Raw genomic sequence first — 15,205 nt, 5'->3', positions numbered from 1 at the left:
GCACCCCGCCCATTCATCCTGCATTCCAGCACCATAAAAGATTCCTAATGTTGACGTGGGCCAATCTGCTGAGAGGACTCCAAAGAAATCACATTGCATTTCTGAGCCTCTTTTCACACACACACACACACACACACACACACACATCTTGTCTGTTTTTTTCCCTCTTGCAGCATCTGGTTCACAATAAGGATTCACCAAAGATGCAGGTGGGAGGCACTTGAGGCCTCTGGTTGAAGCATTTCTGGCATCTTGAATGCCCCGTGGGAGCTGCAGAGCTCCCACCTGCTCCCACGTCAGTCTGTACATCCTTAAGACCAGAGGAGGACGGCCCTTCACCACACCTGGCGTCCTCCTGCAGGCAATGGCACGATCCTGCGGGGAAGCCTGAGAGTCCAGAGCAGGGGGAAGCCGGGTGTCCCTCTGTTTCTAGCTGTTCCCTGGGGACATTCCTGGGTGGAGAGAAATCCAATGGAAGGGGAGGCTGGGAGTGGTGGTGTGGACTTCTGTTTCTATTTCCTGACCAGAAGGGCCACATCATTGCCTGGAGGAGACCTCCACACCAAACCTCTGCTGTCCACTGAATGGCAGCCAAGAGCTTCCAATTTATGCCCAGAATAAAATCCAAACCCTTTACTACCACCCACAAGGCCCTGCATGATCTGGCCCCTGCCAACCTCCCTAATCTCATTCCCCTCCACACCCCACACCCCATCTCTGTGTCCCGCTATCCTGATGGTCTTCTGCTTCCTAGAACAGCCCACTTCTGACTCCTGAGGGCCTTTTCATATGCTGTTCCCTCGGCTTCAAATCCTACACAACCCTGTTGAATGCCCACTTAGGCGTCAGGTCCCAGCTCAAAGATGGCTTCCACAGAATCCCGACCACTGCACTCTCTACCCTTCAGGGTCCCTGTTATATGCTCTCATGACTCACATTTATGAGAGCTCCTCTCTGTAGCTCTTTCACGGTCCCTCATTACACATTGGCACACCTATTTGTTTATGGTCTGTCTCTCCCACAGAACGTAAGCTCCGTGGGGCCAGGACCAAGCCTATTTCACTCAGCAATAAGCCTGGCATATAGTAGGTTCTCAATAAAGATTTGGGGAATGAATGAATGGATGGGGAAATGAGACAATTTAAAAAATCATGCTAAAGATGCTTATGACCACATGGGTCAGCCTCCCTCTGGGCCCATCTCCCCTCTCTCTCCTCTCTGCACTCCTGCCCTCACCCCTCACCGTCCTCTGCCCACACCCTGCTCGTTCTTATGGGACACAGGGAAAGGGGCCACTCCACACAGCTTCAGCTGGCCTGGGCCCCACACAGGGCCCGGCTGGGCTGGGTATGTGGAGAATAAACAGGTCTAATCCAGATGAATCTCGCTTTGCCCAGGAGCTGGGCTTAGAATTCTGTGCAGCTGACTCCCCAGGCCGCAGGGCCCTCCCTGACCACCAGCCTCGGCTCGCCTGCTGGGGCCTCTGGACAGAAGCCAGGCTCTGCCACCCTCGGGGTCTTTGCCCTCCCACAGCTCTCGGGCCCCCCAGCCCGTAATCTCTCCTCCAAGATGTAAAAATATGTTTCAAGGCACTAACTAGGGAGGTCATTACTTCAAAGACCCTCTCGGCAAATTCTTTTATTGGCCCCAGTTTAAAGAGCTGGAGTCTTCTTATGGGGGGCTCCTTAGAACAGGGTCCATCTGTGAGAATACTGTCCTCTTCGGGGACTGCACTGGGCAGGAGGGCAGGCCGGGCCCTCGGCTGTCCCCGGAGGAAGTGTGGGGAGGAGGCTCAGAAGAGCTTAAGAAATGGTCTTTTCCTAAAGAAGGGGAAACTCTTCTTAGTCAAAGACTCCAGATGGAAATTAACACTTTCAGGGCCTACTTGAGGGACCAGTGGCCTTCTGGCCCCAGGAGGTGCCCTCCTTAGTAAGAATTCAGTGTACTAATGGGACGGGAGCCAAAATCATTTATCCCTCCACTGCCCAGCCCGTGGAACAGATGCCCTTGGCTCCCACCTCCCTGTGAGGAGAAGCAGCGGAATGGAAATCCCTGGATCTCCTATCCCCAGATGTACAGGGCTCCCTTGGTCCTCCCCTCGAGTTAACATGGGGGAGCTGTCTGGTCCAAGCCTCTGCCCCCTCTGGGCTCCATCCCCAGTGAGAGTCACACAGGTGTCTCCTCCTGCCTCCTCGGGGACATCCCTCTTGCAATTAGCACCCCTGCGCTCCTCCATGATTTAATCTCTTGCTCTCTATTTGCCCCCCGCCATCGGCATTTATGATGGTCAAGCGCCTGCCATGTTAAAGCTACACAGCACCAGCTGCCACTCTCACTCCCTTCTTCTGTCCACAGCGACTTCCTGGAAGTACACACACTTGCAGGCTTTCCTTCCGCACCCTTACTCTCTCCTCAATCCATAGTAGTGTGGCTTCTGTCCCCACCACTTTCCTGAAACTTCTCTCTCCAAGCAGCCAAAGGCTTCCTTATTGCTAAATCCAATTTCAGCAGCACGTGGCCCCACTTCTCCAGCTCACCACGCTCTTTCCCCTGCCTGTCTCGGCACAGCGCCCCTGAACTGACTCTTACCTCTGGCTGCGTCTTCTCATTCTCCATCATGGGCCCTTTTTAGAATTCTGGTTTTGACTCTCCTCCTTTTCCTTTCTCATTCCACACTCTCCCTGGGGTGATCCCATTCACTGGCATGGCCTCGGTGACTAGAATCTCCATCTACAGCCCAGAGCTCTCCCCTGAGCTTTGCACCTGTACACTCACTCACTCAAACAGATTACTCACCTACCATGGACCAGGAACTGTTCTCAGGAGCAAAACAGATCAAGACCCGGCTCTTGGGCGCTTCACGGTGTAGCAGAGACAAACAATATACAAGGAGACAAGGCCACTCCATGCAGGATAAGTGCCAACAGAGTCATGGGCCGGCATGATTGGGGGCCAAGCGGGCAGCATCCGTGAAGGATAGGTCAGGAGGCAGAGACGCTGTGAGCATTAAGAAATGGGGGATATATTATAGGAATAAGACACTACAAATGTGTGGGGAAAGCTAGGAAAGCAGAAGTCCTAAAGGGGAAGATCAGAAGAAAGTCACCTAAGAGCCCCCTGAAGCCGGCCAGGAGTGGGTCCCAAAGAAAGTCAGTGGAGAAGCCTGTGGAAGGCTGTTTCCTCTACACCTGGTGGAGACCAGGGCTGGAAGGAGAGAAGACGGGTTCAGAGATCCATCGGCTCTCACCCGGAGTACTGCCGCCTGTCCTGGGCCATCTCCCTGACTGGACTCTCATCTCGTCCCAGTGTGTCCGAAATGGTACAGACTAAGCAGTCTTTCTACAGTGCAGCCCTAACCTGTCACTCCCTTTCTGAAAGCCCTTTCTGCTCCCCACTGCCTTCCAACAGGGTTCAGACTCCTGGGCAAAGCTGACAGGGCCCATCTTGCCTCCGCTCCCACAACGGGCCCCCTCTCTTTCTTCTCCCTCTTCTGTAACCTGCCCCCATCCTGTGCTCACACCCCAGCTCTCCACATGCTCCATAGATCAAACTTCCTCCACTTTCTCATGCTCTCACTCTCTCCCAGACCCCCGGACACACTTTTTCCTTCACCTTCATTTCCTGGCCAAGTCTCACCCTTCCTCCAGGAAGCTTCTGTGACACCCGCCCCACAGACATCTGGGCTCCTCATACGTGCTCCCCCAGATCCTGTATTTTCCTCTCTTTGCCCTTGTCTCAAACTCAGGCATCTGCAGGATTGATGTCCTCGTGCCTTGGCCTCACTCAACCGTGAATGCCATGAGGGAAGAGGCCTCATTGTGACCGGCCCATACCTGGGCATCACAATTATTTGATGAGCATTCATCGAACTAACAAACATTTACAAGAACTGTGCAATAAAACATAAAGATGACTATTCTGTAGTGTCCCTGTAAAAAGAATACAAAATTTTGTGTATATGAAGACTGCAGTTTGTAAAATAAATAGAAGAAAAATGTATGCACAGTTAAAGTAAAAGTGGGGGTATGGGAGGAACTTGTGAATAATTGTTAATAAAGTTCATTTCTAGGGAGGAACCAAGATGGCGGAGTAGAAGGATGTGCTCTCACTCCCTCTTGTGAGAACACCAGAATCACAACTACCTGCTGGACAATCATCGACAGGAAGACACTGGAACTCACCAAAAAAGATACCCCACATCCAAAGACAAAGGAGAAGCCACAACAAGACGGTAGGAGGGGCACAATCACAGTAAAATCAAAGCCTATAACTGCTGGGTGGGTGACTCACAGACTGTAGAACACTTATACCACAGAAGTCCACCCACTGGAGTGAAGGTTCTGAGCCCCACGTCAGGCTTGCCAACCTGGGGGGTCTGGCAACGGAAGGAGGAAATCCTAGAGAATCAGAGGTTGAAGCCTAGTAGGAACTGGTTGCAGGACTTCGACAGGACTGGGGGAAACAGAGACTCCACTCTGGGAGGGCACACACAAAGTAGGGTGCGCATTGGGACCCATGGGATGGAGCAGTGACCCCAGGGGAGACTGAACCAGACCTACCTGCTAGTGTTGGGGGTTCTCCTGCAGAGGCAGGGGGTGGCTGTGTCTCACTGTGAGGACAAGGACACTGGCAGCAGAAGTTCTGGGAAGTACTCCTTTGCGTGAGCCCTCCCAGAGTCTGTCATTAGCCCCACAAAAGAGCCCAGGTAGGCTCCAGTGTTGGATTGCCTCAGGCCAAACAACCAACAGGGAGGGAATCCAGCCCCACCCATCAACAGTCAAGTGGATTAAAGTTTTACTGAGCTCTGCCCACCAAAGCAACAGTCAGCTCTACCCACCACCAGTCCCTCCCATCAAGCCTCTTAGATAGCCTCAACCACCAGAGGGCAGACAGCAGAAGCAAGAACTACAATCCTGCAGCCTGTGGAACAAAAACCACATTCACAGAAAGATAGACAAGATGAAAAGGCAGAGGGCTATGTACCAGATGAAGGAACAAGATAAACCCCCAGAAAAACAACTAAATGAAGTGGAGATAGGCAACCTTCCAGAAAAAGAATTCAGAATAATGATAGTGAAGATGATCCAGGACCTCGGAAAAAGAATGGAGGCAAAGATTGAGAAGATGGAGGAAATGTTTAACAAATACCTAGAAGAATTAAAGAACAAACAAACAGAGATGAACAATACAATAACTGAAATGAAAACTACACTAGAAGGAATCAATAGCAGAATAACTGAGGCAGAAGAATGGATAAGTGACCTGGAAGACAGAATGGTGGAATACACTGCTGTGGAACAGAATAAAGAAAAAAGAATGAAACGAAATGAAGACAGCCTAAGAGACCTCTGGGACAACATTAATCACAACAACATTCGCATTATAGGTGTCCCAGAAGGAGAAGAGAGAGAGAAAGGACCAGAGAAATTATTTGAAGAGATTATAGGCAAAAACTGCCCTAACATGGGAAAGGAAATAGTCACCCAAGTCCAGGAAGCACAGCGAGTCCCATACAGGGTAAACCCAAGGAGAAACATGCCGAGACACATAGTAATCAAACTGGCAAAAATTAAAGACAAAGAAAAATTATTGCAAGCAGCAAGGGAAAAACAAAAAATAACATACAAGGGAACTCCCATAAGGTTAACAGCGGATTTCTCAGCAGAAACTCTACAAGCCAGAAGGGAGTGGCATGATATACTTAAAGTGATGAAAGGGAAGAACCTACAACCAAGATTACTCTACCTGGCAAAGATCTCATTCAGAGTCGATGGAGAAATCAAAAGCTTTACAGACAAGCAAAAGCTAAGAGAATTCAGCACCACCAAACCAGCTCCACAAAAAATGCTAAAGGAACTTCTCTAAGTGGGAAACACAAGAGAAGAAAAGGATCTACAAAAACAAACCCAAAACAATTAAGAAAATGGTCATAGGAACATACATATCAATAATTACCTTAATGTGAATGGATTAAATGCTCCAACCAAAGACACAGGCTTGCTGAATGGATACAAAAACAAGATCTATATATATGCTGTCTACAAGAGACCCAATTCAGACCTAGGGACACATACAGACTGAAAGTGAGGGGATGGAAAAAGATATTCCATGCAAATGGAAATCAAAAGAAAGCTGGAGTAGCTATACTCATATCAGATAAAATAGACTTGAAAATAAAGAATGTTACAAGAGACAAGGAAGGACACTACATAATGATCAAAGGATCAATCCAAGAAGAAGATAGAACAATTATAAATATATATGCACCCAACATAGGAGCACCTCAATACATAAGGCAACTGCTAACAGCTCTAAAAGAGGAAATCGACAGTAACACAGTAATAGTGGGGGACTTTAACACCTCACTTACACCAATGGACAGATCATCCAAAATGAAAATAAATAAGGAAACAGAAGCTTTAAATGACACAATAGACCAGATAGATTTAATTGATATTTATAGGACATTCCATCCAAAACCAGCAGATTACACTTTCTTCTCAAGTGCGCACGGAACATTCTCCAGGATAGATCATATCTTGGGTCACAAATCAAGCCTCAGTATATTTAAGAAAATTGAAATCATATCAAGCATCTTTTCTAACCACAACGCTATGAGATTAGAAATGAATACAGGGGAAAAAACGTAAAAAACACAAACACATGGAGACTAAACAATACGTTACTAAATAAGCAAGAGATCACTGAAGAAATCAAAGAGGAAATCAAAAAATACCTAGAGATAAATGACAATGAAAACACGACGATCCAAAACCTATGGGATGCAGCAAAAGCAGTTCTAAGAGGGAAGTTTATAGCTTTACAAGCCTACCTCAAGAAACAAGAAAAATCTCAACTAAACAATCTAACCTTACACCTAAAGGAACTAGGGAAAGAAGAACAAACAAAACCCAAAGTTAGCAGAAGGAAAGAAATCGTAAAGATCAGAGCAGAAATAAATGAAATAGAAACAAAGAAAGCAATAGCAAAGATCAATAAAACTAAAAGCTGGTTCTTTGAGAAGATAAACAAAATTGATAAACCATTAGCCAGACTCATCAAGAAAAAGAGGGAGAGGACTCAAATCAATAAAATTAGAAATGCAAAAGGAGAAGTTACAACAGACACCGCAGAAATACAAAGCATCCTAAGAGACTACTACAAGCAACGCTATGCCAATAAAATGGGACAACCTGGAAGAAATGGACAAATTCTTAGAAAGGTATAACCTTCCAAGACTGAACCAGGAAGAAACAGAAAATATGAACAGACCAATCACAAGTAATGAAATTGAAACTGTGATTAAAACTCTTCCAACAAACAAAAGTCCAGGACCAGATGGCTTCACAGGTGAATTCTATCAAACATTTAGAGACGAGCTAACACCCATCCTTCTCAAACTCTTCCAAAAAATTGCAGAGGAAGGAACACTCCCAAACTCATTCTATGAGGCCACCATCACCCTGATACCAAAACCAGACAAAGATACTACAAAAAAAAGGAAATTACAGACCAATATCACTGATGAATATAGATGCAAAAATCCTCAACAAAATACTAACCAAAAGAATCCAACAACACATTAAAAGGATTGTACACCAAGATCAAGTGGGATTTATCCCAGGGATGCAAGGATTCTTCAATATACGCAAATCAATCAATGTGATACACCATATTAACAAATTGAAGAATAAAAACCATATGATTATCTCAATAGATGCAGGAAAAGCTTTTGACAAAATTCAACACCCTTTTATGATAAAAACTCTCCAGAAAGTGGGCATAGAGGGAACCTACCTCAACATAATAAAGCCCATATATGACAAACCCACAGAAAACATCATTCTCAATGGTGAAAAACTGAAAGCATTTCCTCTAAGATCAGGAACGAGACAAGGATGTCCACTCACGCCACTATTATTCAATATAGTTTTGGAAGTCCTAGCCACGGAAATCAGAGAAGAAAAAGAAATAAAAGGAATACAAATTGGAAAAGAAGAAGTAAAACTGTCACTGTTTTCAGATGACATGATACTATACATAGAGAATCCTAAAAATGCCACCAGAAAACTGCTAGAGCTATTTAATGAATATGGTAAAGTTGCAGTATACAAAATTAATGCACGGAAATCTCTTTAATTCCTATACACTAATGATGAAAAATTTGAAAGAGAAATTATGGAAACACTCCCATTTACCATTGCAACAAAAGAAAAAAATACCTAGGAATAAACCTACCTAGGGAGACAAATGACCTGTATGCAGAAAACTATAAGACACTGATGAAAGAAATTAAAGATGATACCAACGGATGGAGAGATCAATATTGTGAAAATGACTCTACTACCCAAAGCAATCTACAGATTCAATGCAAAACCTATCAAATTACCAATGGCATTTTTTATGGAACTAGAACAAATCATCTTAAAATTTGTATGGAGACACAATAGACCCCGAATAGCCAAAGCAGGCTTGAGGGAAAAAAATGGAGCTGGAGGAATCAGACTCCCTGACTTCAGACTATACTGCAAAGCTACAGTAATCAAGACAATATGGTACTGGCACAAAAACAGAAACATAGATCAATGGAACAAGATAGAAAGCCCAGAGATAAACCCACGCACCTATGGTCAACTAACCTATGACAAAGGAGGCAAAGATATACAGTGGAGAAAAGACAGTCTCTTCAATAAGTGGTGCTGGGAAAACTGGACAGCTACATGTAATAGAATGAAATTAGAACACTCCCTAACACCATACACAAAAATAAACTCAAAATGGATTCGAGACCTAAATGTAAGACTGGACACTATAAAACTCTTAGAGGAAAACATTGGAAGAACACTCTTCGACATAAATCACAGCAAGATCTTTTTTGATCCACCTCCTAGAGTAAAGGAAATAAAAACAAAAATAAACAAATGGGACCTAATGAAACTTCAAAGCTTTTGCACAGCAAAGGAAACCGTAAACAAGACCAAAAGACAACCCTCAGAATGGGAGAAAATATTTGCAAACGAATCAACAGACAAAGGATTAATCTCCAAAATATATAAACAGCTCATGCAGCTCAATATTAAAGAAACAAACACCCCAATCCAAAAATGGGCATAAGACTTAAATAGACATTTCTCCAAAGAGGACATACAGATGGCACATGAAAAGCTGCTCACCATCACTAATTGTTAGAGAAATGCAAATCAAAACTACAATGAGCTATCACCTCACACCAGTTAGAATGGGTATCAGCAGAAAATCTAAACAACAAATGCTGGAGAAGGTGTGGAGAAAAGGGAACACTCTTGCACTGTTGGTGGGAATGTAAATTGATACAGCCCCTATGGAGAACAGTATGGAGGTTCCTTAAAAAACTAAAAATAGAATTACCATATGATCCAGCAATCCCACTACTGGGCATACACCCAGAGAAAACCATATTTCAAAAAGACACATGCACCCCAAATTCATTGCAGCACTATTTACAATAGCCAGGTCATGGAAGCAACCTAAATGCCCATCGACAGACGAATGGATAAAGAAGATGTGGTACATGTATACAATGGAATATTACTCAGCCATAAAAAGGAACAAAATTGAGTCATTTGTTGAGACGTGGATGGATCTAGAGACTGTCATACAGAGTGAAGTAATCAGAAAGAGAAAAACAAATATCATATATTAACGCATGTATGTGGAACCTAGAAAAATGGTACAGGTGAACCGGTTTGCAGGGCAGAAGTTGAGACACAGATGTAGAGAACAAACATATGGACACCAAGGGGGAAAACCGCGATGGGGTGGGGATGGTGGTGTGCTGAATTGGGCGATTGGGATTGACATGTATACACTGATGTGTATAAGATGGATGACTAATAAGAACCTGCAGTATAAAAAAACAAACAGGGCTTCCCTGGTGGCACAGTGGTTGAGAATCTGCCTGCCAATGCAGGGGACATGGGTTCGAACCCTGGTCTGGGAGGATGCCGCGGAGCAACTAGGCCCGTGAGCCACAATTACTGAGCCTGCGCGTCTGGAGCCTGTGTTCCGCAACCGGAGAGGCCGCGATGGTGAGAGGCCCGCGCACCGCGATGAGGAGTGGCCCCCACTTGCCGCGACTGGAGAGAGCCCTCGCGCAGAAGCGAAGACCCAACACACCCATAAATTTTAAAAATAAATAAATAAATAAATAAAAGAGCAATGTACATACCTTAATTTAAAACAAACAAACAAACAAAAAGCAACTAATACTAAACTTTCTTTGGGTTATTTGTTTGGAAATATGTTAATATAAATGTTTCAGACATTACATGAAATTTCTAAAAATCTTATATGTTCTGGTATAATGTTGTAAGTCATAATTCTAGTTATTACTTTAAAATGTATATCTCAGAAATAACTAAATTTCCTTGTCAATTGCATTCTTATGAACTTTCATCAAATCTTTAACTGTGGTCATTTTTAAGTCTTTTGTCACTTACAGACAGTTCTGGGTGTACTCTGATGCTTTGCAAAAATGTTCCTATAAAAGGGTTTCCTCTTCAAGGAATTCATGGAAAAGACTCTGAGAAGTACAGGTTTCTGGTAACTGACTATACTGCTGAACTGGATGAATAAGCATTTTCAGAACTCTAATGGAAAACTGATGAATTCATAAAAGTGCTAACAAAAGATCAAGATAAAAAAAAATTAATTACATGGGACTGAGTGAACTGATGAGGATGGTTATAATTTTTGTGACTTTCTGTTTGAATTAAAAAAAAATCCCACAAGGACTCAGAGGCAAAAAATATACAAATCAATTTTCACTGCAAAGTAAAGGAGCTGTTACAGTGGAAGATTACTGGACTGAATGTCAATATTATGACATATTGTGAGTGTTTCATGTTTGGTAATTGCAATCATTGTTGGTTTTGTTGTGGTCATCCATTTACAATGCTTGGTGTCAGTTTATTTACCTCTTGTAAAAATAAAATACAGTGTGTGTGTGTGTGTGTGTGTGTGTGTGTGTGTGTGTGTGAAAAAAATAAATAAATAAAATAATAAATAAATAAATAAATAAAACACACAAAGATGACTGTATATAAAAGAACGTACAAGTATCAGACAATAAAAGGCTTTCTAGTCATCAGAATTCGTTATATTGCATTTACATTTTATTGGCTTATGAAAATCTTTAATGCACTTTAGCATAGTATATTAAATAGATGAATATTTGTCCCTTATAATGTCATTTATTTTATGTAAATTTTTATTCTGTCTTGCCCTCCTCAAACCACCACTACATTGTTGTATTATTTGTGATATGGGGAAGTTGCTAGGCAGTGTTGTTACAGATTCTGGCACCAAGCCACTGAGTTGTGACAATGCCAACCTCTGTACTACATATCCATCCTTCTCAAAGATGAGTCTAAGGCAGATAATGTGCTTTAAGCGTATAGGGAGTTGCATGCCTTTGGATGAAGATATAACTAAAACATGATTATTTGGTACATAATATTCGTATAAATATTGGCAAATAAAAATAACAGAGTCTCTTGCTGTTCTGAGATAATATAATCTGGATCCTTGCTTTTAGATTTGAGGTTTTTCCTTAGTATGTTAATATCATTATTTTGAACTTGCTTTGCATCAGTTTGGCAGCCTTCTTTGTATAGGTCTGTTTTAACAGCTTACTTTATGTAGATCTATTGTGGAGGCCTTTAAAAATTGTTTGGATGGTAATGGATCTGTTTGCTTATTTGCTTGTTTGTGGTAATAAACTGATTGAATAAATAGTAAAAATAATAATAATAATAAAGTTCATTTCTGGCTGGTGGGACTAGCAGTGGCTTTCCTTCTTTCTACATTTCAGTTTCAAACTGTTCTTTAAAGTTAAAAAACTTACCATTAAATATTTTTCAAAAGCAATAAATTGCTCTCTTACCACCTACTTCTATTTTTATATTCACATTCCTTCCTAACCACATTTGTTCTATACTTCCGAGAATGAAGATCTCTGTCTTGGGCAGAGAAAGCCAATTTTTCCTTTCAGTAGGAGTTGACTGACCTGTCTTCTCTTTGTCATCTGTTCCCAGATACCATCTGCTAGAAAACGTGTTCCTATCCCTTCCTTATTCCTCCTGCTTTGCCTGACACAAAGTAATCATGAGGGTTTTGAGTTTTATCAGAATGAAGTACTGATGGATATATGGAGAGACATAAGTGGCCCAGATATGGGGTCCCAAATGTGGCTTTCAACAGCAAGCATTCCCCAGACTCCCCCAAAGGGAAAATAAACACAGAAGACAAAATTAAGCAAAGGATACCTTTGTTTCCAGTGGGGACTTCATCCAGACCCCAGTGCAAGGCTGAGCCAGTTCTCCCTTGGCTACCCTGGGTGACTTTCTCCTCTCCAGCTGAGCCCAGTCTCAGATCCTGGAGCTGTTGCCATGTGAGGAAGGGCAATCCTAAGCACTCCTGCCCCGGGGAAGAAGAGGAGGGTGCACAATAAAGAGGGTGGTGGCCCTAGAACCCAGGTCAGCAGTGATCCAGGAGGACCACGTCAGCAGTGGGAGCATCACCAGGTTTACCCAACTTGCCATCCCTGTGAAAGTAAGTCATCACTGAATTCAGGAGAGAAAGCAGACCACGCCTCTGGTCCCGTGGACCAACCTTCAACCTTGAGTATCCTCATCGTAGGAGGGAGAAAGAAGCAGAAAATCAGATAGACGCCTGGTCCTCCCTTTAGAGACCAATACTTAAGTTAGCATTTTGCATTTTTTTTTCAAGCCTGAGTTCTTTATGAAATCTGATTTTCCTTGGATGCACCAGGTCTCCATCTTTGTTTACCTCTTATTTTATCTGGGTTCATGAGAAAATTTCCTTGGGAGCTTTACCATTTGAAATAATTTCTAAACACCTCCTACCCACCTTAGGACACCTTCTTCTTATCATTTTGTCATTTCAGGCTATGTTAAAACATTTGGATTTGATCCCATAGGAAAAGGGTGAACCTTGAAAGTTGCCAAGCAGTGAATGCACTAAGTGGGTTTAGTGCCCTGAAAAGAACTCTCTAACATCAATGTAAAGAATCGGGTAGGCTGAGAATTGCGGCAGGGATTTTGTTAAGAGACTGTTGCAGTAGTTCAGTGAGAGATAACAAAAGCCTGACCTAGGGCAATTTGAGGAGGTACGTTCAAGGGAGTAGGGGAAGGTTTGAGAACAATTTCTGAGATAGAACGAATGGGATTAGAGGGGGAGTTAAGGTTATGTCCAAGGTTATAGCTTGGGAAATCCAGTGCATGGTGACAACTCCACTCAAGACATGTAACACAAGAGGAGAAGTAGGCATTTGAGGAGAGGATAATAATGAGTTTGGGTTGCCTGAGAGAAAGCCAGGTAGACATTTTCAGTATATATTTGAAGATACGGGTCTGAAACTTAAGGCAGAGACTGGGGATACAGATGATATAAATGTAGATGTAGGTGTAGACACAAGTACAGATACAACTATCAATGTAGATATATACGAAAAACGGAGATAGAGATTGAGATAGATAGACCTAGATTGATCTTAACACATGGCGGTAAGAGCCCAAACCAGGATGACTACGAGAATTTTTTAAGGAAAAGAGAGTGGTAATTGGTGATCACTTGAACATATGTGATAAAAACATGTAAGCAGTTAAAAATGATTCCAAATATTTGAGTCTTGGTGTCTGGAAGAACAATGGTCACATTGGCAGAAACAAAAAATACCATGTTGTGGGGGGAAATGATGACTGGTTTCAGAGTTTTGAGATTGAGATCATGTTGGGACATACAACTGGAAATGCTGGGCAGGCAGGTTTAGGACCTGAGCTCTGACTGATTCAGCCTACAGATGTAGAATTTAGAATCAGAAAATTAAAAGATGTTAGAGCTGGAAGGAATTTTGGACCCCATCGAAGTCACTCCTTCCTCTTATTGATGAGGTAATTGAGACCCAGATAGGTTCAAGGTTCTCTTCAAGCTCACACAGCTTTTGCTAGCAGAACCAAAGGTAGAACCCTGGTCTCTCTATTCCGAGTCCAAAACTTCTGCACCTGCCAAGGGATGGGTGTTGAGAATATGAAGATGGATAAGACAGCTTCCGGAGGGAGGCGTGCAAAGGGCTATTGCAATGTTAAACTGTGGGGACTCCGAGGGCTCTGGAATTGTTACATTAGAGCATTCAATTTGAATTGGACTAAGATAGCTCCAAATCTCTTCCAGGGTGAGAAGAATGCGCCTTTCCAAGATGGTGCACTCGGTGTGGAGCAGAGAAGGTGGAAAGGGTATGCTCTACCTCAGTATCACTTGGGCTCCTGAAACATTACAGTGTGTGAAAATGACTTACTTCTTAAGTAGCTTGGGCCTTCCACAATTTTGCTGTTCCTTTAAAAATACACAGTGTGGGGCTTCCCTGGTGGCGCAGTGGTTGAGAATCTGCCTGCCAATGCAGAGGACACGGGTTCGGGCCCTGGTCTGGGAGGATCCCACATGCCGCGGAGCAACTAAGCCCGTGAGCCACAACTACTGAGCCTGCGCGTCTGGAGCCTGTGCTCCGCAACAAGACAGGCCGCGACGGTGAGAGGCCCGCGCACCGCGATGAGGAGTGGCCCCCGCTTGCCGCAACTAGAGAAAGCCCTCGCACAGAAACAAAGACCCAACACAGCCATAAATAAAAAAAAAATAAAAAAAAATAAATACACAGTGTGATGAAAGTAATACAGACTCAGTGTAGAACAAATGGAACATGCAGAAAAGTGGAGAGAGATGTAAAATTATCTGTAATTCACTACTTGTATGAACACTGTTAATACTTTTATGTATATTTTAAACGTAAGAATCAAACTGTTTCTACAGTTTTATGTCCCTTTATGATAAGTTAATATTATTTGGGGGTTATTGTCCTATTTCATTTATTTTTTTTAAAAACCCTAGTTTAATGTCTCTGTATTTTTCCATAGATATAACTTAAAGTAACCATCAACTATTGTCAATTATCTAGGCTATTCCTATTTTGCTCTTATAAATAATGTGTGCTATGCATCCATAAACACATCTGTATTGTTTATTATTTCTTTATAATAAATTTCTAGAAGTGGAATTACTGGTTGAAAGACTATGAATCTTTATAAGGCTCTTGATACACAGAGGACAGATTTCTTTCTAGAAAATTTTTATCAGTTCATACTCCCACCAG

This window comes from Balaenoptera borealis, assembly GCF_965194805.1.
Source record: "Balaenoptera borealis genome assembly, chromosome: 15".
In the NCBI taxonomy this organism is placed as follows: Eukaryota; Metazoa; Chordata; class Mammalia; order Artiodactyla; family Balaenopteridae; genus Balaenoptera; species Balaenoptera borealis.
The sequence above is the reverse complement of the archived record's forward strand: the minus strand, read 5'-3'. Positions refer to the sequence as shown.